A 27,448-nucleotide genomic window follows, 5' to 3' on the forward strand; every position below is an offset into this window, starting at 1 on the left:
TGACGGGTTAATTTAGCAATTACTTGTGTGACTTCTCATCAAAGAGCAGATGTGAGTTACAGCATCATCATAAATTATGGTGAACAGAGATGCAGACCTGAACCAGAACTTCCACCCAACCCCCACAAACGTGTCTCCCCACCGTGTGACTAAGCCCATTGTCTCTGGAACAACTGGTAGGAAAGTGTGAGTGGGATCATCAAATCAACTACAAGAAAATCGAACAAAGGATTCTGAAGAGTAGAACTGAGGTTACAACAGAAATGTATTCAATAATATGGAAAATAATTATGTCTATCTTTTTAAAAGGAAGAAATACTAGTTTTACTTGGACATATGTGGTTGAAGGAGAGGGGCTGTGGGCATCTCTATCCTCCTCTTGAATGGCAAGGTATCAGTAACTGCTCAACAGAAGAACTAGTGGTCTTTTCAGAAACATTACTGTTGGGATTAAAAAGTATGCTAGTGGATAGGAAATAATATAACCACAATAATTTCAAGATGAATTGAAAAGGCAAACGTTGAAAGCTAAATTTCAAATTCATTTGAATATGAATTGATATTTACATAATCTGGAGTGAGGCAGAGCCTGCATAGAGCTGGACACCATAAGGGAAAGGACTATAGATTAACTAGATAAAATTTCACATCTCAATTTTCCAAACAAAATTTTATCCTGTTTAGTAAACATCACTTAAACACAGTTTTAACATTATAAATATATCTGCACATATACATGTACAAATGTGTTATTTATGTAGAAAGTTAGTTAAAACAGATCAACAGCAAAACATGCATTTTTGTACATAAGTGATTAACAAGGGAGGGTAATGTGTTTCTTTTTTCAAAAATAGTCACTAGCCTGGGCACGGTGGCTCACACCTATAATCCTAGCACTTTGGGCAGAAGTGCTTGAATCCAGAAGTTTGAGATCAGCTTGGGCAACATAGCGAGACACCATCTCTACAAAAATTTTTTTTTAAAAAGCCAGGCATGGTGGCACACACCTGTAGTCCCAGCTACTCAGGAGGCTGAAGCAGGAGGATTATGTGAGCTGGAGGTCCAGGCTGCAGTGATCAGTCATGCCACTGAATTCCAGCCTGGGTGACAGAGACTTCATCTCCAAAAACAAAAAATAGTCATTAAAAAGAAAGGCCCTGCTACAAAAGAAGAAAGGCAGTGGATTTGTCATAGAGTCTAACTTTTATGAAGAGTTTACTTACTGCTGCTTTTAAAGGGTATCTTACAGTCTGTAAATTAGCAGATGGAATAATGACTTGTACTTCCCTCTTATAAGTAATTAAAGCAGCTTATTTTTGTTCAGTGCTTCGACACCTGCATTTACTGTCTGATTAGACAACTTTTCTAGAATCTGCTATCTGCAAACCCTCTTCTCATATGCAGATCTACAACCTGTGAATATAACATTCCTGATTATATCATGACCACTCCCAGTGGGCTCTGCTGGTAGCTTGTTTTGTATAAATATAGATCCAGTGCTTTTTCCTCTTTATTCTTTTTACTGAGCGCTCTTATACATAGATGGTTGTGCAGAGATAACACACTGTCAATACAAAGATTTTCAGAATTTATTGGACAAAATGACACAAAACTAAAACTATCATTTACACATGAAATTCAAAGAAGGCATTATTTTTCCTTACAAAATTGTGGAAAAATTAATTGAGATAGTAACATAGAACTAGTTCTACAACTAAAACGCTAGTGTGAATGTATATAGGAGATATGGTTTGACTGTGTCTCATCTTGATTTTTAGCTCCCACAATTCCCACATGTTGTAGCAGGGACACAGTGGGAGGTAACTGACTCATGGAGGTGAGTCTTTCTCATGCTGTTCCCATGAGAGTGAATGTCTCATGAGATCGGACGGTTTTATAAAGGGGAATTCCCCTGCACACATGCTCTCTCTTGCCTGCGACCATGTAAGATGTGACTTTGCTCCTCATTCACCTTCTGCCATGATTGGGAGGCCTCCCCAGCCATGTGGAACTGTGAGTCAATTAAACCTCTTTACTTTGTAAATTACCAGTCTTGGGTATGTCTTTATTAGCAGTGTGAGAACAGAGTAATACAATAGGCAAAACGAAGGAGTTTATTTTAAACCTGCTTTAAATTATTTCATGGTTAAAGTATTTAAAACCTTTTCTATTTTTAGGAAAACAATGAGAAAGCTAAGCACAGGTCTAACTTGTTATTCAACTAAAAATTATTTTAAAAATATTTGAGTATAGACTTCTGGCACCAGCCAAGACAAAGCATGCTCACCAAGGCCTATTTTCCTTCTGATTGAAATTAAAACTCTGGACATAAAAAGCAACTATCAAGAACTCTTAAAAGTAAACAATAACAGATGGATTGAAAGCAAAATCAAAATACCAATAGTGACCTGTAACAGGGGTGGGTTTAATGGCTATTTTTTTTTCTAACCCAGGTGTGCAAAATTTCTACTCTTTTTAGCTAGAGAACCAAGAATGAAGCCTCTGTAAAATGGAGCATATGTAGAGTGTTGGGAGCAAGCCCCCCAAAATCTGGCTATAAACTGGCCATAAACAAAATCTCTGCAGCACTGTAACATGTTCATAATGGCCCTAACACCCACGCTGGAAGATTGTGAGTTTACGGGAATGAGGGCAAGGAACACCTGGCCCGCCCAGGGTGGAAAACCGCGTAAAGGCATTCTTAAGCCACACACAATAGCATGAGCGATCTGTGCCTTAAAGACATGCTCCTGCTGCAGTTAACTAGCCCAACCTATTCCTTTAATTCGGCCCATCCCTTTGTTTCCGTAAGGGATACTTTTAGTTAATTTAATATCTATATAAACAATGCTAATGACTGGCTTGCTGTTAATAAATACGTGGGTAAATCTCTGTTCGGGGCTGAGGTCTGAAGGCTGTGAGAGCCCTGATTTTCCACTTCACACCTCTATATTTCTGTGTGTATGTCTTTAATTCCTCTAGCACCGCTAGGTTAGGGTCTCGGCATAGCGAAATAATTCTTTTGTTTTTCTCTTTCTTCCCCACCCAGCCTTGCCTGGAAGCCAGCTCTGGTTCTGAAGCTGTTGTCATGAAACTAGCTGTGTAGTGGCAGTAATGCACAGGCACTGAGAACTTCAAGAGAGACAATCTCTCTCATCATTTCTCTTTAAAGAAAAAAAAAAAGGGGGTACAGACACTTATGAGAAAAGAAAAACACATGAAGACAAATATAAAAATACAATACTAAGATATCAAACCTAGCAATATTTAAAAACAATACTTTACAAACAAGTGATTTATACCATGAATGCAAGCCTGGTTCAACATTCAAAGCTCAACAGATATAAATTGCAACATTAGGTAGATGAAGAATAAATGTATCATTTCAGCAGATGCAGCAAAAGCATTTGACAAAATTCAATAGCTATTCTTTATAAAAACTCTCAGCAAAATGAGAAAAGGGAACTTAACCTGATAGAGGCCATCTACAAAACAAACAAACAAACAAAAAACCAAAACTACCACTAAATTACACTTAATGGTGACTCTCCGACTGATTTAAAAACTGGGTCCAAGGCAAGAAGTCAGCTCTTTTACCACTTATATTCAACTTTATACTGACAGTGCTAGCCAGATCAGTAATGTAGGGAAAAAAATCAGTAACATCCACATCAGAAAGGAAGAATTAAACCTGTTTCTATTTTCAGACAACTTAACAGTCTATGTAAAACTATTCAAAATAACCTATTAAAATGCTCAATATGTGAGTTTAGTAATGTGGTTATACGCAAACTCAATAAATAAAATCAATCATATTCCTATCTATTACCAAACATTTGGAAATAGAAACATACAAAAAATTATTTAGAATGACATAAAAATAAAGTGTTTATGTATAATTTTATAAAAATATGTGCACAATGGGTATTTTTTCCTGAATATAAGTAATTTATTCTGATTATTGATAACATTCACATTCAAACCTATAAATCTGAGAAATCACTATTCCATATGCACAGGAGGCCACAGTCAGTAGTCTAATAGTGCTGCTTACCAGAGTAGAGTAAACTTCTTTCAGAATCAGGGAACAATTCTAGATCACCCATGGTGAGAAATAAGTGCTCTTCTGTTAGGCCAGCGACACATCCGATGGGTCTTGACATCCCACGTATGGGGTGGTGTATGAAACTCTCATGTCTACTTCCCTCCCCAGTTTTAAGAGTCACCGCATCACATAAAAGCTGCAGCATCAGCCAGGCACGGTGGCTCACACCTGCAATCCCAACACCCTGGGAGGCCAAAGCAGGTGGATCATGAGGTCAGGAGTTCAAGACCAGCTTGGCCAACACGGTGAAACCCAGTCTCTCCTAAATATACAAAAATTAGGTGGATGTGGTGGCACGTGCCTGTAATCCCAACTACTTGGGAGGCTGAGGCAGAGAATTGCTTGAACCCGGGAGGTGGAGGTTGCAGTGAGCCAAGATCGTGCCACTGCACTCCAGCCTGGGCAACAGAGTGAGACTCCACCTCAAAAAAAAAAAAAAAAAGCCCGGGTGCAGTTGCTCACGCCTGTAATCCCAGCACTTTGGGAGGCCGAGGCAGGTGGATCATGAGGTCAGGAGATTGAGACCACCCTGGCTAACATGGTGAAACCCCGTCTCTACTAAAAAATACAAAAAATTAGCTGGGCATGGTGGCGGGTGCCCGTAGTTCCAGCCACTCGAGAGGCTAAGGCAGGAGAATGGCATGAACCCGGGAGGTGGAGCTTGCAGTGAGCCAAGATTGCACCACTGCACTCCAGCCTGGGCAACAGAGCGAGACTCCATCTCTCAAAAAAAAAAAAAAAAAAAAAATGCTGCAGCATCCCACAAAAGGCCCTGCTGATCTTCCGGAATGTTATGTGGCCCAACTACCAGCACCCTGTTAGTGTGCTTTTCAATAGGTCTTAGCCTCACCCACTTTATTCAAGCCTACAGTGGCGGATGCCTTTGTCAAACTTGAGCCTAACAGTCCCACTGGCCAGGGTCCTGCTCGTCGCTGTCCTCCTGAGTCAGCAGACACCCTCTTGATCCTCTGGAGTGCGGCCTTGATTCTCCTCTCAAGATCACTGTAGCATCTGTTGCTGGTTGGTTTGCTGCTGGGTTTTGGGCCAATATCAGGGTGAACTTTCTTCAGTTTGACCCCTTGCCTTATGGCAGCCAGAATGTGCTCATTGACTGAGGCACGGGGAGGACACACCACCAGCACTTCCACCTTCTGGAGAGGAGCTCTGCCGTGCCTCAAGGAGGCCAACGCTTCATCCATAGATCCTGGACATGGAAAACTTACCAAGGAGTCACGTGGTCTCTCAGCAGGTGATTCGCACACTAGAGGAAGTGGCTGGTCATCTTTCACTGGAGTCCAGAAGCCTAAGTTCTGATGAGTTGCAGCTTGAGAGGATGAGGACAGAGCAGGCAGAGGAGGGGGTGGGGTGGTGGTGGTGGTGGTGGAGGAGGAGGTGGTGGCAGTGACAGTTCCTCACTGGATTTGCAATGTGTTTGATCACCAACTGGAACAAAAAGCTGGACAGGGATATTTCCATGACAGTCGACACTTGGGGCTTATCACTTTACCAGCTTCTGATAGGGGAACACCTCTAGTTTTCCTAGAGGACGGGTGAATCACTGACACCACCTGGGAAGCCGGCAAGCACGTCTGCTGGGAAAGGTCACCTGGCAGGTTTGGAGCCACAGATTCTGAGCCAGAGGTGTTTCAGACAGATTGAGCTAGGCATTTCTGAAAATGAAAAACCATGGTGAGGAATCTGCCACAAGTGCAAACCCTCAAAATGCTGCAACTTTCTAGAAATCTATAAACACATGCGTTTCTATGCACGGATGGTCTAATTCACAAAGTGGCTCCTTCCTGTTTGCACAGCCATCCTCGCTACCGAGTCCATTTCTCATGGGCTAAAAGATAAGCATTTATATCCTCTGATCAAGTATTACCTTCTCTGTAGTAAAATGAAGACACGAAAGCATATGTATAGAGGAAAATAGTCATCAATTTTAGTATGGAAAATTAGAAATGCTAAAATACAAATAATAGGATACTAGTTGAAAAAATGACAAATCTATTCAAAATATTAAGTAGTCATAAAAAGTCATAAATAGTACAACCCCTGAAACATCTGAAAAAATCAGATGATATAGTGTTCAATGAAAACCAGATATAAAATAGTATGTATTACAATTAAAAATGAGAAAAGCTCTATGAAAAATGCCAGCACAGTGGACATCTGAGTGGCAGCTATTACAGAGCCTGTGGATATTTATTTTCTCTAACTTTTAGGCTTAGAGTTAATTTCATAATTTAAAAAATGTAAATTGAAAAAGTTCTGGTCTTTCAGGTATTCATTTGATAAAGAAAAACCTAGCCCTACAAAGAGCTAATCTTGAGAGGAGGTCCCTAAAGAAGGCGCTGATTAGCCAATAAAACATAAAATGTAATACTATGAACTCATTAAAATGAACTAGCTCTATACATATTAACATGAATATATCTCAAAAACCTAAGTTAAAGACACTGGCAAAGGATGCATTCAATATGATCCTATTAATGCAAACCCAAAACAAACACACACACACACACACACACACACACACACACACACACACACACACACCATGCAATCCATGATTAACTCAAGGACTATTTCCATTTCCCTCACATTCTGCTCCTTTCAGGACAAATAGCAATGTCATGGCAACAAGCCCCCAAACTTCCCCGATGCAGACACAGCCATGCAGCTGCCGTCCTGCAGCCTTCTGTCAGAGAGCATGCCAGCAGAATTAGAATCCCAGAAACTGGGCCAGAGGGCTAAACTGCAGTGGTCATCCAGCTGATCTCCATCCAACTGATCAGGTCATCCCTGATGTTGGGGTTCCCTGAACCACTCAAGGATGCCCTCTGTGGCATCCCGGCTGCAGCATGTCACTGTGACTCTGAACTATTAAGTTTCCCTTTGTTTTTTTTGCAGAGACGGGGTCTCGCTTTGTTGCCCAGGCTGGTCTCAAACTCCTGGGTTCAAGCAACCTGCCTGCCTCAGCTTCCCAAAGTGCTGGGATTACAGACGTGAGCCACGGTGCCTGGCCAAGTTCTGCCTTATATTACACAGGCAGTCTGTCCACCCACGATAAATTAAATCCTTTACCTCGTGCAGCCCTTCAGATATTCAAAGAACTTCCTTGATCTCAACAGATATCATGTATCACAAGATATTATTTCTAGTTTTCTCCCTCTCCTACTTCCTCCCTTCTAAATGTGCTCAAACTGGCTATGTCCCCTTCAAGGGTGGCACTTCTTGGTAAACACAGAACTCCCTTATTCTACACAGGATGCTGCTGTCCATACATCCCAAAAGCCCATGAGCTTTCATCACACAGATGGCTCATTAAGCTGAAGGAAATTGAATTCTCAAATTCTTTTACCCAAAACTTAAGCCACACAGACTTTCCTATCACCCCATGCAAGTGCATAGCTCCACATGGGCTTTTCTGCACTAGAAAACCAGTAATTTATCCAAATTTTGGGTGAACTTGTTAGCATTTAACTAATTGTTCCAGTTTCACTGGGAGGTTAGGAGGCCTGATTCTGTCATCTTAAATCTGCCTACCCCTCCCATTTTCGTATCACCCACACATGAAAAAGTAATCTTCTGTACTGCCAAACAATTCCTTGATCTGAGTGACAGCTGAGGAGACGGGCTGGCCGCCCTTGGATCCCTTCCTCCACACTAACTCCATTCTGTTCATCGAAACTCTGTGACGGCGACCCGCCAGTTCCTCTCCACCTCACTAGCTCTGCGTTCATCTGGTATTCATGCAGCTCCTTCAATTCATGCTTCCCGCTGCAGTTCAAACCCAAACCATCAGAATTTCTGTGGGTGGGGCTGGGCGTTAGTACTTAGAAGAAGCTCTCCAGGGAATCTGGATGTGTTGCCTACGCTGAGAAGCCATGTCTGGCTCTGGAGTAAGACCTGGCTTCAATGCCTGTTTAACCTTGAACTAAGTTGTGTAACCAACCATTCTGAACCTTGGTTACTCATTTGTAAAGTGGTGATGAAACTATCTCACAAGGCTGTTTCAAGAACTAAGAGTGAATGTGAAGTGCCTAGCATGGTGCCTGGTATATGGAAGGCATCTGATACCTATTCCAGAATCTTTTCTGGGATAAAGTGGGTTGTTTCCTTTTTTGGGGCTATAATAAACTTGGGTCTTTGTGAAGAGGCTGGGGAATGAAAGCAGGTCTATGTTTTATAGTCGGTAAATTCAATGATATTCTTTAATAAGCCCCTATTTACTTTTTTTTTTTTTTTTGAGGCAGAAGAGTCTCACTCTGTTGTTCAGGCTGGAGGGCAGTGGCGCAAGCTTAGCTCACTGCAACCTCTGCCTCCCAGGCTCAAGTGATTCTTGTGCCTTAGCCTCCCAAGTAGCTGGGACTACAGGCATGCACCACCATGCCCGGCTAATTTTTGTATTTTTAGGAGAGCTCGGGTTTCACCATGTTGCCCAGTCTGGTCTCAAATTCATGGTCTCAAGCAATCCGCCTGCCTCAGCCTCTCAAAGTGCTGGAATTATAGGCGTGAGCCACCGTGCCGGACTCCCTATTTACATTATTTAAAAAAACCTATTTACCTTTAGATAAATGTTTGAGGTGATAGATACGCTAATTATCCTGATTTGATCATTCCACATTATATACCTGTATCAAAATATCACACTATACCTCATAAATATGTACAATTATGTGTCAATTAAAAATAAAAGCAAAAAATTATTTTTTGAATCTTCATAGCAGCTTTTTTTAATTAAACAAATTTATCTCTAATAATAAAGTCAAATAGAACAAAAATTACAGACTCAGGATCATTTTGTGGAGGAAATACAAATGTAGGCCTGGAACAGAGGACATAAAAAATAACATTACCCTCTTAAGTATATACTTTAAAAAAAAAAAGAAAAAAGAAAGTTGTAGATATTAAAAAAAAACCACATTTTACTTTTAACTGGGCACTTTCACTACACTTATATCACAATGCTGCCTGTATAACATTTTAAAGAACTGTTTATTACAAATGAGAGGAAATGCCAGCTAAAGTCAAGGGAGTTGAACAGTTTTCAGTTTTCCCTGCCAATCTAAACCACCAGTGCCAGTTAGGACTACTCAGTGAGGAGTGCAGAGCAGGAACCCAAGTGTGTTGTGATGTAAAAAACAGCAGTTATTTTATGTCATGGGTTTTGAATCACTGATATTCTATTTTTGTTGTTGCTTTTTATTGATATACCAGAAATAATGTTATTTTTAAATGTTTCTTGTTCTGAATGACCTGTTCTTAATACTTTATCCTTTCCTCTTTAGAGCAGTCTTCATTTATTTCCCCAGAAGTGTAGATGAGGTGGTGGTTTATAGAACTTACATCTTTAAATGCTCTCAATCGTTGGAGTGTTTGACGTTCTTGGTTGATCCATTCTTTTTTCTTTTGCTCCTTTTTATCTTGTCTCTTTTCTGTATTTAAACAAATGTATATTTGTAAATTGCTCAACATTACAAAAAATGTCTTGGCATACAATAAAAATGTCTTGACAAAGAAAGAGGCTGTACCCCAACATTACCACCCCAAGGCTGCGCCCAGACTGCAGACCTGGAGGCAAGATGGCTGACAGCTGCGGGTCCAGGGCAACACAATTCCAGTTTCCACAAATCTAGGCCTGCATGTCATGCTACACAAACAAAACATTTTCCTTCAGAGGACACTCACCATCTGAATACTGTGATGCTGACGAGAATATCTTATGCTTTCTTCAGCCTGTTGCAATCTGAGCCGATGATTTTCTTTGCACTGATCCTGGTGGAATAATACAAATCACCTACATGGTTTTTAATATTACCCTGGTATAGCATAAAAGGTTAAAAGAAGAAAGCACTGCATTTGGGCATAGTGTAAGGCATTCATTAATATTAGTTCTGGCGCGGCCCAATGGTACTGTCTCCTTCAGAGTCTATGATGAGAGTTGCCTGGCTGCTTATGGAAATAATTTGTTCCCAGCAGAGTGCTTTAAGAGATGAAAACAATCCTCCAACCAGGAGAGGACATACAGGCAGCCCCAATTCTTAAATGGGATGTGTCCCAACAATGTTTTAATGTGATTGTTTTAAACACATTTCCCCATAACATTATAAATACTAATTACATTTCCAAGCATACCTACAAACACAGAGCAATCTACAAATACCTGAAAAATTGTTATCACTGTGTTTCACCTGTGCTTAACCACTCACTATACCAATATATAATATGCTATATATACATAAAATCTTTAATCTATGTAAAAAATAATACAGTAATACTCACAGATAATACTAACATTTATTGAGTAGGTTTTAGCTTCAATGACAAGTACTTTTCATGCCTTATGATACTTTATCTTCACATGAAATTTGTATTATTACCACTATTTTTTTTTTTTTCTTTTGAGACTGAGTTTTGCTCTTGTTGCCCAGGCTGGAGGAGTGCAATGGCGTGATCTTGGCTCACTGCAACCTCCGCCTCCTGGGTTCAAGCGATTCTCTTGCCTCAGCCTCCTGAATAGCTGGGATTACGGGTGCTGTGCCCGGTCTGTCACCGTCTTTTAACAGAGGAGAAAACTGTGAGCCGAAAAGAGATTTAAGTAGTTTGCCTAATGTCACATGGCTACCCTAAGTGGCCAGGCTGTGATCTGAACCCAAGTTAAGAGCTCACCTCAACTACCAATCTATGAACCGAGTGCCTTCCAAATTCCAACATTTCCAGAATCAGTGGAAAGAGCTCCTCTAAATGGGGTAAGAGGAGTGATTATATCTTGAGAGTGAAGGTTAATGCTCCAAGTCTGGATAAGAGAAGGCACAGGAGCATTTTATATACATATACATATACATATAACACTGCCAAGGAGGTGGAGGTATCTGTTCATCCACAGCACCATGGGAGTGCCAAAGGAGACTCCTCTTGGGGCTCATGGGTTTTCTGAAATGTGGAGCAAAGGGCAAATGCCTGTAGATCTTCAAATCCTCTGAATAACCGTTCCTAAATTCAGAAGTACAATTCTTAAACACGAACATGCAAAGAATATATTCTTCTAACAAAATTTTTTATTTTTATTTTTTATTAGAGACAGGGTCTTGTTCTATCACCCCAGCTAGAGTGCAGTGGTACAATCACAGCTCACTGAAGCCTCAATCTCCTGGCCTCAAGCGATCCTCCTGCCTCAGCCTCTTGAGTAGCTGGGACTATAGGTGCGCATCACAGAGATGAGGTCTCACTGTGTTGTCCCTGGTCTCGAACTTCTGGCCTTAAGTGATTCTCCCACCGCAACCTCCCAAAGTGCTGGGATTACAGGCATAAGCCACAGCACCTAGACAAGTTTTTTTTAAGTATTCGTATTACATAGAAGAGTAATCAACATTTTTGTAAGCTACAAAAGTCACAATTTTCAAGTTTTCTTAATTCTAACAAGAAAAGTATAGTAGGCTGGGCACAGTGGCTCATGCCTGTAATCCCAGCACTCTGGGAGGCTGAGGCAGGTGGATTGCTTGAGGTCAGGAATTCAAGACAAGTCTGACCAACATGGTGAAACCCCATCTCTACTAAAAATACAAAAATTAGCCAGGCGTGGTGGCAGGCGCCTGTAATCCCAGCTACGCAGGAGGCTAAGGCAGCAGACTCGCTTGAACCTGGGGAGGCAGAGGTTGCAGTGAGCCAAGATTGCGCCACTGCACTCCAGCCTGGGAGACAGGGCAAGACTCCATCTCAAAACAAAAAAAAAGGGAGAAAAGTATAGTAAATATGAGTAAATACATATAAAAGTCTGTATAAAAATGATATATAGAAGCTTCCTTTTCTGTCGGAAACAATTAAATTTCTTAGTGTTATCTTTTTATGTATTCATGGATTTTTAAAAATTAAGAAAAAAATCACCAAATACAAGATCTGAGGTGAGCTGAATATTGTTATATCTGTAATTGTTTTGTGTACTCAATAATTTACAGTAAAATATATTTAGAATTGTTATAGTTGGTTATTAGAAATAGGGTTTCTACCTATTGTAGTTTTTAAAGTACTCATGGTCCAGGGGCGGTGGCTCACACCTGCAATCCCAGGACTTTGGGAGGCCAAGTGGGCAGATCACTTGAGGTCAGGAGTTCAAGACCAGCCTAGCCAACATGGCGAAACCCCGTCTCTACAAAATATACAAAAATTAGCTGGGCGTGGTGGCACGTGCCTGTAAACCCAGCTACTTGGCAGGCTAACACATGAGAATCACTTGAACCTAGGAGGCGGAAGTTGTAGTGAGCCAAGATCGTGCCTCCGCACTCCAGCCTGGGTGACAGAGCAAGACTCTGTCTCAAAAAAATAAAAATAAAGTGCCTGTGTATGCAGTGGGCATTCAACAAATAGTTGTTGAATGAATAAATTAAAACCTTGAGATCTGCTAAATGCTTAAAACCCAAAAGAAAAAAATAATATTTTTAAGAAAAATATTTAAAATCATTTTAACTATAGCCATGGATAAGTGCATAAGCACACAAAAAATTAATCACTGTGTGGGTAAAAACCTTATTTCAATACCTCTTTATCCTTCATACAAGAATAAATCTCTGGAAGAGAAAAGAAAAGAAAGCCGCTCTGAGCGTACCTACCTTTCTACTCTGGAGAGAAGCTCTTTTGACACAGATCCTGCCCGGTTTAATAGACTCCAGCTGCTGGCACTGCCTTCTGAGTTCTTTCACTTCCGAATTCTTATCATCCTGCAGCCCCACCACAGTCAATGACTAAGTTCCTCTGGACTTTCACATGGATCATAATAGACAACTTCATCCTGTTTTTCCAAAAATGTATTAATGATTGTTTAAAACATATTTTATTATTTGTAAAACTGCACTGAATTTTTTTAAATGTAAGGAAAATAAAGATCACTTGTAATCCCACCACTGAGAATCGCTATTAACATATAAAAAATGTATGTGTATAAATGTAATATACATATACACATGTATATATACATGACTATACACATGTATGTAAGTAGCATGTGTGCATATACCTGTAAGTAGTATATGCATGTATACATACCTGTATAGACATACGTATATACACACACACACACACATACACATACTACTTACATAGCTACACATATCAATGGAGTTCTAAAAGAACATTTTCCATGGGATGGAAATAAATTTTTAGGCCAGGTGCGGTGGCTCACACCTGTAATCCCAGCACTTTGGGAGGCCAAGGCAGGTGGCACACCTGAGGTCAGAAGTTCAAGACCAGCCTGGCCAACATGGCAAAACCCCGTCTCTACTAAAAATACAAAAACTAGTTGGGCACAGTGGCGTGTGCCTATAATCCCAGCTACTCAGGAGGCTGAGGCAGGAGAACAGCATGAACCTGGGAGGCAGAAGTTGCAGTGAGCCGAGATCGTGCCACTGCACTCCAGCCTGGGCAACAGAGCAAGACTCCATCTCCAAAAATAAAAAGAAATTAAAAAAGATAAATTTTAATGGCAGCATAGTATTCTCTAATTTAAGCAATCCATGTTGTTAGGCTGTTCCAATGTTCCATTATTCATTTCACTGTGATGAACATCTCTGTATAAATCTTTGTGTACACTTTTTATCACTTCCTTAGCAGATAAGTATTTAAGGATCTTGATACCCATTGCCACAATGCCCTCCAGAAAGGCAACTTATATTCTATCAGCAATATATTATTAAGATGCCTTAGTGATATTTAATCTTGATTTCATATTGATTTTTTAAAAGTCATGCTTACTGTAACAAATTCAAACCCTCCCGAAGTACATTAAATAAACAGTGAAATTCTATTGCTTCTTCCCCAAACCTTCTGAGTCATTCTCAGAGGAAAAACATTATGAACAATTTGGCATGCATCCTTCCAGATTAACTTCTTTTTTTAATGTAATTTTTTTCCTAAATATGTAAAATGCTTATAACCTGAAACTACTGAAAAAAATTCTGAATACTCAGGATTAAACTAAAAGTTCAGGATCTATGTGAAGAAATTTATTAAACTTGGAGGAACTTTAGGAAAAAAGATTTAAATAAATGGAGAGAGACATACCATGTTCTTGGGTAGGAAGATTCAAAATTGCAAAGACCACTACTCTCCCCAAAGTAATCTCTAATTTGAAGCAAAATCACAATCAAAATTCCAACGAGTTTTTGTTTTGAACTTGATTCTGAATTTCATCTGGAAGAATAAAGGAGTGAAAATAGTCAGAAAACTTGTGAAGTAATGGGGGGGTGCTTGCCTTACCAGACCCTAAAATGTGCCTCCAAGACAGTCATGAGAACAGTATGGAGCCAGCAGCAGAAGCCACTCACGAACCAATGGAGGAGAACAACTTAGAAACAGACCAAAGTCAATCTAATGTTTAACTGGAGAAATGTTAAACATTTAGGGAAAATGTTTTTAAAATCAGTGATTGGGACTGCTTAACAATTTGAGTGAAAGTTTCAGTTCCTACCACAATCAAAATAAATTCCACCTGGACTAAAGAATTAAATGTTTTAAAAAGTAACATCATAAACATACTAAAAGAAAACATAAGTATATATTGACATAATTTTGGGATAGGAGACTATTGCCAGACATAATACTAAAAGCAAAAGCCATAGGGGAAAAAATCGATAAACACGACTTCATAAAAATTAAATATTTCTGAAAGGCAAGAAAACGCAAATGACAAGGAGAGATTATTTGCAATATATGACAGACAATAGAGGATATTATTCTTAATGTCGAAAGGAAATATTCCAAAGAAAAACGGACAAAGACTATGAATAGGCATTTCATAAAATAAGTACAAATGGCTTGTAAACATACAAAATTTTGTTCAATATTCACTCATAATTAAATAAATGAAAATTGGAAGATTGCCATTTTCTCTGTCAAGTAAGCAAAAATGCAAAAGAATGGTATGAGTCTGGGAAACATACACACTCATATTCTGCTGATGGGAGTGTCTTTTTTCTTTTTTTTTTTTGAGACAGAGTCTGCCATCTGAGCTCACTGCAATCTCGACCTCCCAGGTTCAAGCGATTCTCCCGCCTCAGCCTCCCAGGTAGCTGGGATTACAGGCGCCCACCACCACGCCCTGCTAATTTTTGTATTTTTAGTAGAGACAGGGTTTCACCACGTTGGCCAAGCTGGTCTTGAACTCCTGACCTCAAGTGATCTGCCCCTCAGCCTCCCAAAGTGCTGAGATTACAGGCGTGAGCCACCACACCCAGCCTGGGAGCGTCATTTTAAATGTACAACCTATCTAGAGGGCCACTACGTAGTATGAAATTTAGAAATCAGAAAATAATACGGAGGTGAGGAAAAATGTATCTCAGATGATTGTTGTATTGTTACATAGCAAAATGTAAAATATACATTGCCCTTGACCCAATAATTCCATCCTCAGATATTTATTCCAAGGAGATAATCTGTCGTATACTCAAAGACATGTGTAAAGGAAAGTTCACTACACTACTGTTCAAAACAGCAAAAATCTGGAAATCACGGTATATCCATATAATGGAATACTATGCAGCCATTAAAATTTTGATACTTTTATTATTTCTGAAATAGAAAGACAATTATTATGTATTAAATGAAAAAGAGACTATTATGCATTGTATGCCTGTGTCAAAATATCTCATGTAACCCATAAATATATATATCTACTATGCACCCATAAAAATTAAAAAAATTTAAAAAAGATGTTACTGAACTGGTTATGTAGTTTTGGTTAAAAATTTATGCTTTTATATATCAGCATATTTTAAAATCTACAAAGTTATACAGCAAATTATTACCACTAAGTATCTCTCTCTTTTTTTTTCTTTTTTAGACGGAGTCTCGCTCTGTTTTCCAGGCTGGAGTGCGGTGGCATGATCTTGGCTCACTGAAACCTCCGCCTCCCGGGTTCAAGCCATTCTCCTGCCCCAGCCTCCCAAGTAGCTGGGATTACAGGCACGTGCCACCACACCGGACTTTGTATTTTTAGTAGAGACAGGGTTTAGTATTTTTGTATTTTTAGTAGAGACGGGGTTTCACCATGTTGGCCAGACTGGTCTGGAACTCCTGACCTCAAGTGATCTGCCCGCCTAGGCCTCCCAAAGTGCTGGGATTATAGGCGTGAGCCACTGTGCCTAGCCAACCATTAAGCATCTCTAGATGATGGGATTGGGATAATAATCATTTTTCTTTCTTTGTTTTGCTATGTGCTAACAATGAATATATTATTTGAATAATAAACCACTGAAAGAAAACTTTAGGAAATTTTCAGATGTTACAGTTTACAAAAAGTAATTGATAATATGGTCTGTATTTCCTTAAATTTATAAACATTGTAATCTATATACTTAAATATAAACTTTACCTTTTATAAGTCTTTTAAGAGAGTCCAACTGTGTAGTAGGCAGTATTTCTTCATTTTTTAATATCTCAAATTTAACTTCATATAGTTCTAACTGAATTTCATAAAATTATATTTCTAATTCATCTACAACATTTATATTTTTTTCTTGTTCTGGAAGATCTTCCATCTTATTTTCATAGAAAAAAGAAAAATAAGTTAAAATAAATAGTATATTAAAAACAAACTTTAGAAGCATTCTAGCTATTTTCTATTCCTTGTTCAGTACTAAATATAAAAGAGCAAATAGGAAAGAAACACTTTTTCATTTCATCTAGTGATGCTAATACTTTATCTCATCCTTGAAACACAGAAAAACATTTAGGTTTTGAGAAACATAAATGGCAATGAGGTATTATTATGTATTGCCTATTGGTGTCCCACCAAAATCATATGTTGACACTCTAACTCCCCATGTGATGTTATTTGGAGGTGAGTCCTTTGGAAGTAATTAGGTTCAGATTATGTCAAAAGGATAGCACCCCCACCATGGGATTAGTGCCCTTATTAGAAGAGAAAGACAGGGATCACTTTCTTTCTCGCTAAACATACACACAGAAAAAAGGCTATATGAGCACTCAGTTAAGAAGGCAGCTGTCTACCAGACAGGAAGAGGATCCTCACCGGGCAGTGAATCTGCAGGAACCTTGATGTTGGACTTCCCAGCCTCCAGAACTGTGAGAAATACATGTCCGTTGTTTAAGTCACCCAATCTGTGATATTTAATCTTGTTATAGCAGCCTTAGCCAACTAAGACAGGTGTTTACAGTGTTTTCTGCTTTAAAGTCATAAGATTATAGGAAAAAAGTGTCTATGATCCTTCAGTGAAGTATCTCTTTGATTATTTTAAAGCTGTACTGAAAACATTGCTGGATTGATTTTCAAGTACAGTACCCACTTCAATACTGGGTTCAGTGTTACTATAAAGTGAATCCTACAATATGGTATTTTGAAACATCTTAACCAAAGGAAAACTTTATGTCTAACCTTCCATAGAAGACGGTGTTGGAATAAGTGAAGAAAAGAAGCTCCTTAATGATGCCTGGAAAGAAGAGTGCTATCTAAAAATAAAAGTGTGCTTTACCACATGGTCTCACTTATAAATGGGAGCTAAGTAGTGTGTATACACAGACAGTGTGGAATAATAGACACTGGAGACTCAGAAGAGTAAGTGGGTGGGAGGGGGGATGAGAAATATTTAATGGGTACAATTACATTATATAGGTGATGATTACGCTAAAAGTGAAAACTTCACCACTACACAATATATCCATGGAACAAAACTGCACTTGTATCCTTTATTTATACAAAATTTTTAAAACATAAAAGTGGGGCTGGGCGCGGTGGCTCATGCCTGTAATCCCAGCACTTTGGGAGGCCGAGGTGGGCGGATCATGAGGTCAGGAGATCGAGACCATCCTGGCTAACACGGTGAAACCCCGTCTCTGCTAAAAATACAAAAAATTAGCCGGGCATGGTGGCGGGTGCCTGTAGTCCCAGCTATTCGGGAGGCTGAGGCAGGAGAATGGCGTGAACCCGGGAGGCGGAGCTTGCAATGAGCCGAGATTGCACCACTGCAGTCCTGCCTAGGTGAAAGAGCGAGACTCCGTCTCAAAAAATAAATAAAAAATAAAAAAAAATAAAAGTGTATTTTTAAAACAAAGTTATATTTATCTTTGTCTTACCTTTCCCTGAATTTCAGCTCTTTTGTGATTTAAACAACTCTTTCGCTCTCATGAGTTGCAGAGTCTCCTGAGCTAGCATTAGCTTAAGTTTTTCCAACCTGGGAATTGCTGTGGCCCAGGCAGCCTGGCCAAATCTCTTCACATCCTGTTCCATTTCTTTCTGCATTCCTGTTGGACTATAAAGATAAAATATAATTACACCTCATTAAAAAGGGAAACATTGATCATGAGCTAATCCTTTTTTTATTGCCTCCATACTACCTACAGAACATCTTTTTTAAAAGAAATTTTGTTTTATTAACTTTTTTATTATTATAAAAATAATACGTGGTCATTAATATAAAATTTTAGGTACTCAATTTTTAAAAGGACAATAAGAAGTCATGATCTCACCTAGTTGAGGCAACTGCTTCTTATATTTTGGCACACTTGCTTCCATATCGTTTCTATGTCTAGCTAGACAGACAGACTCATATGGATAGTTTGACCAAAAAACCAGGATCATCATTCTGCTTTATATCTTGTTGATTCTGCACAATATATCAGAAACTCTTGCCACTCATAAAAAAAAATCAAGAATCATGCTTAATAGCTATGTAGTTTTCTCTTTTATGAATGTACCATAACTTAACAAACTGACAGACATTAAGTTGTGTCCTACTTGGTGTTTTTATCAAAAATTATTTAAGACTGAAAAAAAGTCCTTCACCCAGCCCACAAGCCCCTGCACAGTCTGATCCCTGCCTGTCTTGCCAGCATTTTCCCTCATACCACATTGTCCTGCACTCTCTGCGATCCAGCCCCGCAGGTTTTCTGTAAGCTCCTATTTGCCAACTTCCCTCAAGCCAGGGGACCTTTGCCAGTGCTATTCCTTCTGCCTGGAACACTCCTCACTTTTTCTATTCTCTCAACTTCCATTTACCCTTCAGATATTGGGGCAAGTGCCACTTCTCAGAGGCCTTCAGTGACCACCCTGATCAAGCCCAATTTCTCTCTCACAGACCCTCAGAGCCCCATGTCTCTCTTCTTTGTGCCATTTATTGTCACTGCCATTTTCCATGTGCTTCAGTGAATAGATAATTAAGATTTCTCTCTTCACCAGACTGTACAATGTCTCTTAATGCTTGACACTGAAATCTCGCCACTTAGAAAACACAGTGCCTAGTGCGTTAAGAGGGACTCAAATGGTATTTGAATAAAATGACAATCAATTACACGTATCTGCATATAGCATTTTTTAGATTATCACCTGCTAATGCTTTTACTGTCTCCTTAAAATAATTCACTGTGATATCTTGAATAGAGACGACAGCTGCTTCAGCCCATCTGGTCCATTCCTCAGCTTCTTTCTCCAAGGCAACTACCCTTCTAGGACCTAGGTCATCCTCATCCAAGGACTTCTACAGACAGAAGGGAAAATTATCTTAGTAAAAGCTAATAGTTACATAGAACCATTAGGAAATTGAAAGGAAATTGGTCACATGGATTAATTTAACTACACTACTACTCAATTAAATTTTCATTCATTCAGCAGTCCCTTACTGCATATGAATAAGGCTCTAAGCTGAGCACCACCTGGAAGACAAAAGGACACTCTGGGGCATAAAGGGGGGGAAAAAAACCTACTTTCACTTCATATGCCTAGAATAACTTTTTCTAGAGAGGAATGTTGTCAACTTATGCTTCTCTCTATTAATAATAATACACAATTGTTTAAATGAGTCATCTGTGTTGTCAAGCACTCAGCATAGGGCCTGGAACACAGCACTTAAGTGTTAGCTGTTGTTATCATTTCTTTCAGGGATATGTAATATAATCACCTGAAAGACAGTATCTGTATATTCATGCTTATAACATGTACTGGTATTGGACTGAATGTTTGGATCCCCCCAAAATGCATATGTTGAAGCCTAAATCCCCAGTGTGATGGTATTTGAAGATGGGGCCTTTGGGAGGTAATTAGGTCATGAGGGTGGAACCCTCAAGAATGGGATGAATGCCCTTATAAAAAGAAGAGGAGACACAGGATCTCTCTCTCTGCTCTTCACCATGTGAAGACACAGCAAGACAGTGATCTACAAATTAAAAAACTGGCCATCACAAGACACTGGATCTGCCGGCACCTTGATCTTAGACTACCCAGCCTCCAGAACTGTGAGAAAAAAAGTTTTGTTGTTTATAAGCCCCTAATCTACGGTACTTTATTATAACAGCCTGAACTAAGACATGAACTGCTATGTCATCCAATATGCAATTTTTCTTCTACAAAGCATAAGAAATATGTACAAGTTAGCCAACAAGGAATTACAAATCAAAACCATAATGAGATACCACTTCACACCCACTAGGATGGCTGTAACCAAAGAGACACACAATTACAAGTGTTGGTGATAATGTGGACAAATTGGAACCCTCATTTACTGCTTTTGGGAGTATAAAATGGTGCACCCACTTTGGAAAACCAGCTGGCAGTCTTTCAAAAGGTTAAACATTGAGTAATCATAGGACCCAGCAATCCTACTTCTCAGTACGTACACAAGAGCAATGAAAACATATGTCTACACAGAAACTTACACACAAACATTCAAAGCAGAATTATTCATGATAGCCAGAAAGTGGAAACAACCCAAATGTCCATCAACTGATGAATAAAATGCAATATATTCATACAATGAATATTACTGAGCAATAAAAAGAAATGAAATCCTGATATTTGCTACAACATGGATTAGCCTTGCAAACACTGTGCTGAGTGAAAGGACCACATATTGAATAATGCTGTTGCTATGTCCAGAGCAGGGAAATCCACAGAGACAGAAAGCAGACTGGTGGTTGCCCAGGGTTGGGAGTGACTAATGGGTACAGAGTTTCTTTTGGGGGTGAAAATGTCCTGAAATTACATAGTAATGATCATTGTGCAACTTTCAATATACTAAAAATCACTGAATTGTACATCTTTTTATATATATTTATATATATACATATATACGTGTATGTATTTTATACATACACGTATATACGTATATATGTATTTTATACATACACGTATATACGTATATATGTATTTTATACATACACGTATATACGTATATATGTATTTTATACATACATATATACGTATATATGTATTTTATACATACATATATACGTATATATGTATTTTATATATATACATATATACGTATATGTATTTTTTTTATATATATGTATATACATAAAATCTGTGAATGGTATCTTAAAACAGCTGTTACTTAAAGAAAGGAAAAATACAGACCGGGTGCGGTGGCTCATGCCTGTAATCCCAGCACTTTGGGAGCCTGAGGCGGGCAGATCACCTGAGGTCAGGAGTTCGAGACCAGCCTGACCAACATGAAGAAACCCCGTCTCTACTAAAAAAATACAAAATCAGCCGGGCCGGGCATGGTGGCACATGCCTGTAATCTCAACTACTCAGGAGGCTGAGGCAGGAGAATCGCTTGAATCCAGGAGGCGGAGGTTGCAGTGAGCTGAGATCATGCCATTGCACTCCAGCCTGGGCAACAAGAGCGAAACTCCATGTCAAAAAAAAAAGAAGAAGAAAGCAAAATATATGCAAGAAGTAGACTCTCCAAATAATAGACTTTCAAAATAATGAACAGAACAACTTTATCCACAGGTTAGAGTGGCATGAGTTTCACCTAAATGTGACACTATTTTTATAGTACAATCATCTGGCAGGGGTCATGAGATTATATGTGGAAAGATGGCCCAGTGCAGGGGGCAGAAATCAAGAGATCTCTTAGGTGTCTTCTGATTCCCGTTGTTGAGACCCAAGGCAAGCTATTTAACAACTCTGGACTCTAGATTCATTTGTAACACTGGAATAAGAATGCCTTTTCTGAATGGTGTCACAAAGTTGTTTGATGGCTCAATGAAGCAAGAGCAATAACTGTATTTACTAAAATTTAAGTTACTGAATTACAATCTAGGGTCCTGCTATTTAAATTTTCATCCTATTTTAAGAAATCTGCATGAATCCTTAGAGGAAAACAGCTGAAGCAAATAAACATCACATCAAAAACAATTCATCAGGCTGGGCGCAGTGGCTCACGCTTGTAATCCCAGCACTTTGGGAGGCTGAGACGGGTGGCTCACTTGAGGTCAGGAGTTCGAGACCAGTCTGGCCGACATGGTGAAACCCCGTCTCTACTAAAAATACAAAAATTAGCAGGGCGTGGTGGTGCACACCTGTAATCCCAGCTACTCAGGAGGCTGAGGCAGAAGAGTCACTTGAACCTGGAGGAGGTTGCAGTGAGCCAAGATTGTGCCACTGCACTCTAACCTGGCTGACAAAAAGAGACCCTATCTCAAAAAAAAAAAAAAAAAAAATTCATCGCCAGAAAAAACATTTAACTCTTTAAAATTTGTAGGAATCTTAAGCTATCAAGCTGACCTATGTAAATGTCTTCATTTTCTATCAATTTTAAATATAAATTCAATATTTAAACATAAGGGTGAACTAGGCATAGTGGCTTACACCTGTAATGCTACGCTTTGGGAGGCCGAGGTGGGCAGACTGCTTGAGCTCAGGAGTTAGAGACCAGCTTGAGCAACATGGCAAAACCTCATCTCTATCAATAAATAAGTAAATAAACATAAGAGTAAACCCAAACAAAGTACAGAGATTGAACATTAAGTGTAAATACAGAAATAATATATGATAAATAGTAAATGTGATAAAATAAAAATTAAAAAAAATACCAAAATATCAAGCTTACATAAAGTTGCAACTTCTCGCATAGCCCTAAATGGCCGCAATAAGTACTGGAAGAACATGGTTGCCACGGTAACCAATTCCTGGTACGCTTCATCTTCCTCTTGGTAAACTTTCATTAATGCCACCATGGTGTTGGCTTTTCCGTGTCCTTGAATAACCTAGAGAGCAAATGTGAATAAAGCTCAAGTCAGGACAGTGTAATACATACCCAACAAACAAAACTAAACAAAAGAACCCTTCATGTTCTCAACTTTCAATACATCAATTTAAAATATTGATTAAATATGAAAATGTTACCATCCTCCATCAAAAATGTCCAATAAAACAAGAATTGTTACATAAATTATGATATATCCATGGCAGAATATTATTACTATAGTCATTCAGCACTGTGCTTCTGAAGATTGTTTAATAATATGGAGACTTTTGGCCAGGCACCGTGGCTCACGCCTGTAATTCCAGCACTTTGGGAGGCCGAGGCGGGTGGATCGCTTGAGGTCAGGACTTCGAGACCAGCCTGACCAACATGGAGAAACCCTGTCTGTACTAAAAATACAAAATTAGTTGGGCGTGGTGGCGCATGCCTGTAATCCCAGCTACTGGGGAGGCTGAGGCAGCAGAATCGCTTGAACCCGGGAGGCGGAGGTTGCGGTGAGCCGAGATAGTGCCATTGCACTCCAGCCTGGGCAACAAGAACGAAACTCCGTTTCAAAAAAAAAAAAAGAGAGACTTTTATAATTAAATGGAGAGGCAGAGTACAAAATTTAATCTCAACTATGCACTAAGTATGCAGCGAAAAGGACTCAAAAGAACACTTGAGATTGTGGATATTTTTTCATTTGACTTTTCTGACTGTAAAGGTTTTGTGAGGCTGTATTCCTTTTTAAAAGCTCATAAGGGCCAGGCGTGGTGGCTCACGCCTGTAACCCCAGCACTTTGGGAGGCCACAGCAGGCGGATCACGAGGTCAGGAGAACGAGACCATCCTGGCTAACACAGTGAAACCCTGTGTATACTAACAATACAAAAAAATAGCCGGGTGTGGTTGCAGGGGCCTGCAGTCCCAGCTACCGGGGAGGCTGAGGCAGGAGAATGGCGTGAACCCAGGGGACGGAGCTTGCAGTGAGCCGAGATGGCACCACTGCACTCCAGCCTGGGCGACAGTGCAAGACTCCGTCTCAAAAAAAAAAAACACACACACACACACACACACACACAAACCTCATAAAACATCACAGAGCTGTCTCCAAGTACTTTAGCATGTTGATTCTCTTAATGCCCCAGGTTAATATTCCCATGAAGTCCTTAGCAGTCAACTCATTTACAGAGCCTCAGCTGTGGTTCCAGTCTCTGCTGGTTATTGCTTGTGCTGCAAGGCAGAAAACAAACTGAACAGTGTATGTAATCTAGGTGGACTGATTTGGTTGGAAATTATTTTACTCCCACAAGAAGAGAAATAAAATCAAATAATATAGATGTTTTTCAACCAATACATTCTTAAATTCTTCTATTTCCATCCTTCTGCTTAAGGATAAAGTGATCTACTTTCAGCTGTATTTTTTATCCAGGTAATAATATTATGTTTTTTTTTTTAAGTGAAAGCCTCACTGAACAATATTAAAACACACACGCAAAAGTAAACTTAAGGCAAGTGATACATTTCAGCCTTATTTCTCAAACTATTCAGAAAAATTCCAGAGTTAAAATATTCAGCTTCATTTTATATATCCTAGCAATGCTAGCAATTGGTCTAATTCTAGAATCAATTGCTTTTCTATTCTAAATATAAAGTAAATATTAAAATTATATATTTGGACATGTTTTGAATTTTAGCTTCCCCCTCAACCCCTCATTTTTGAGTTCCAGATAAACATGTGAACTACACTAACGTGAACAGCTAGCTCAACAGAATGAACGACATTCATGCTATAGGACCCCAGAGTGAACTGAAATTTGGGAAAACTAACTTTTCTGATAGTAACTACAGTAAAATACATCATATAAATGTTCAATTTTAAGGAGAAACCACCTATCTCTGTGAGAAACCAAGTGTTTAAAAAACAAGTCTGATACAAAATGATACCATTTTTGAAACTCCCGTGTGGGTTCCTCACATCCTAAGGTGAAAATGAAGCTCAAAAGCTGACTGGCCTGAAACTCCCCTGTGGTTTCCTCACATTCTAAAGTGAAATCAACACGTTAAGTGGGTGTGTACACATTTACACATAAAGCTCACAGTACAAAAATGACCCCACTAACAAGCTCCTTTAATAAAACTATTTTAATTTAGAAAACTTATTTTATATTTAGCTTAGGCTGAATTCTTCTTTTCACCTCCTCTTCCTCAAAAGAATGCACAGAAAAATATTCAGGTTAATAAGAGCAGTGAGCCGAGACTCCAGCCTGGCTCTCCTTATAGTAAACTGTGGGTGTGGATTTAGAAGGCATATTTTCTCCTAAACCCTTCTATGAACACGTACTTCCCCGTCCCCTCAGGTTCAGTAAGTTTACCACTCAAATAATTACTCTCTCAAACTACCTCTTTCAAGTTTAAGCGGGCACTAATGCGGTTATTCTAAACTGATGAATAAAGTTTGCTTTCTACTGGCTTTCCATTTGACCAAGTCTATATTACTTAAAACAAAACACTCTCTCTCCTAAAAGCCATTTCTTCCTTTAAACCATTTTATCCCACTTGCGACGTCCCCTCATACACAGACTTGGAATTGTTTACATGTAGTCCGTGTTATTCTTTCCTACATGGATGGGTTGTTTTGAGTTTTGCTTGCAGTATTTCTGGCATTTCCCGTTACAACATCCTGCTCTGCCTGCATCTTCAGGGCAAAGGTTGGGGGCCTAGCCCAGCTCCCAGCTGCAAGGACACTAGGCTCTAACTTCGCTTGTCCTCTCTGCAGGCCCTCCCGGAGCTCCCCCCACCCCCCGGTTTCCCGCAGCGGTCCCGCGCAGGTGAGGGCACCGGGGAACCCTTGGCCTTCTCCGCCCGCCGGCGCCTCCCGTCACCCGTCCGCTAGGGCTCTCGGCGCGGGGGGAGCCTCCCACAGGGTCCCAGGTAACCGAAGCCCGGACTAACGCCGGCGGCCCGGACTCGCTTACCTGACGCAGCCGCGCGTCCGCCTCGACCCATCACGCGCGCAAGCCCTGCTCCCGGAACTCGCGCGGGCTCTCGCAGTCGGCCGCGCGGCCCTTAGCCGCGAAGAGCGCGTCGCGCACGGTGGCGCCGCCGCAGCGGTGGGCCGCCGCGCCCAGGTAGCGCTCCAGCTGCCCGCAAAGCTCCTGCAGCGCCTCCTCGCAGGGGCCCGCGGGCGCCGGCCAGAGCAGGGCCCACAGCCGGAGCCCCAGACCCCAGGCCCCGCCTCGCATGTCCAGCTCCGGCGGCAGCCGCAGGAAGCAGCGTTCCAGAGGCGGCCACGGCGCCGCTAGCTGCCGGCGCGCGCCACGGAACCCCGCGGCCGAGAGCCGGCCGGCCCAGCTGGGCGGGGACACGGCGGCCTCGGGCTTGGGCTCCAGCCCCAGCCGGGCCCCCTCGTGCCGCTGCTGCTGCTGCGCGGTTGCGGTCGTGACAAGTCACAGCGAACTTGCCCTCCGCGCCGTTCCAAGCCATCGGGAAGCGCAGCCGGTGCCTCTCGGGTTCGGCGAAGAGGCCCTCCCGGACCGGCGCCGAGCCCTCCAGGCTGTCGGGCTGCTCGTCCTCCATGGCCGTAGGCGGCAGCGGCCCTAGGGCTCGGCGGGCGCGGGCCTGACCTCGTCGCACGGCCTGTCAAGAGGACAGTCCCAGCTGAAGCATTTTTCGCTCCACAATTGGTATTTTAACAATATGAATGAAAAAAAAAAAAACTCAGCTGTTTTGATAGAAATAACAAACATGCCTAGGAATCATCTTCCTTGAAGGGAGAGGAGGGTCTTGTTGAACTTGAAAAAACTAAATAAAGTTGATACCTAAGGACACCCTTCTCTTTACCCTTACCTATTCTTCTCTTAACAACTTTAATTCATTTCTGACAGTCACCCACTGAAAAACGGTCCAACTTAAAAAAAAAAACTGATCATAAAGGTGAGAAAAATTGTGATGTGTTCTGTCCTAATCCAAGATATCTAAACCAATTTTACTGATAGAGAAAATATATTAAGTGAATGATGTAAATACATTAATATAGGTAACAACTCTTTGAAAGTAAAGTTTGCACATAATATGAAATACAAAGAGAATTACTGTAGTCTCGAAGGAGAGAACGCTTGATGGGGAGTGGTAGTGAAAAAGGTGTACGAGCAAGTCATGTGTTGCACGGGGATGGGAGGAGATTTTTATGCAGGCGTTCAATATCAGAGTCAGAGGTTTTAATGATTTTTATTTTTTATCTTGAGAGTTAGAGACTAGAAGATCTAAAATAGGAAATTTTTGGCATATCCATAGATAGAATGGAAACTCTTGGCCAAAAATAACGTGCTCCAAGTCATGAAAAATAGCACACATGCACAACT

General features: G+C 40.3%; 1 pseudogene; it reads right to left on the reverse strand.

The window, feature by feature from the left end:
* Nucleotides 1–1,573: 1,573 nt before the first annotated feature.
* Nucleotides 1,574–26,663, reverse strand: LOC129014697 (WASP homolog-associated protein with actin, membranes and microtubules-like; annotated as a pseudogene).
* Between the last annotated feature and the right edge of the window lie 785 nt (nucleotides 26,664–27,448).

This window comes from Pongo pygmaeus, chromosome 16 (assembly GCF_028885625.2).
Source record: "Pongo pygmaeus isolate AG05252 chromosome 16, NHGRI_mPonPyg2-v2.0_pri, whole genome shotgun sequence".
Taxonomy (NCBI): domain Eukaryota; kingdom Metazoa; phylum Chordata; class Mammalia; order Primates; family Hominidae; genus Pongo; species Pongo pygmaeus.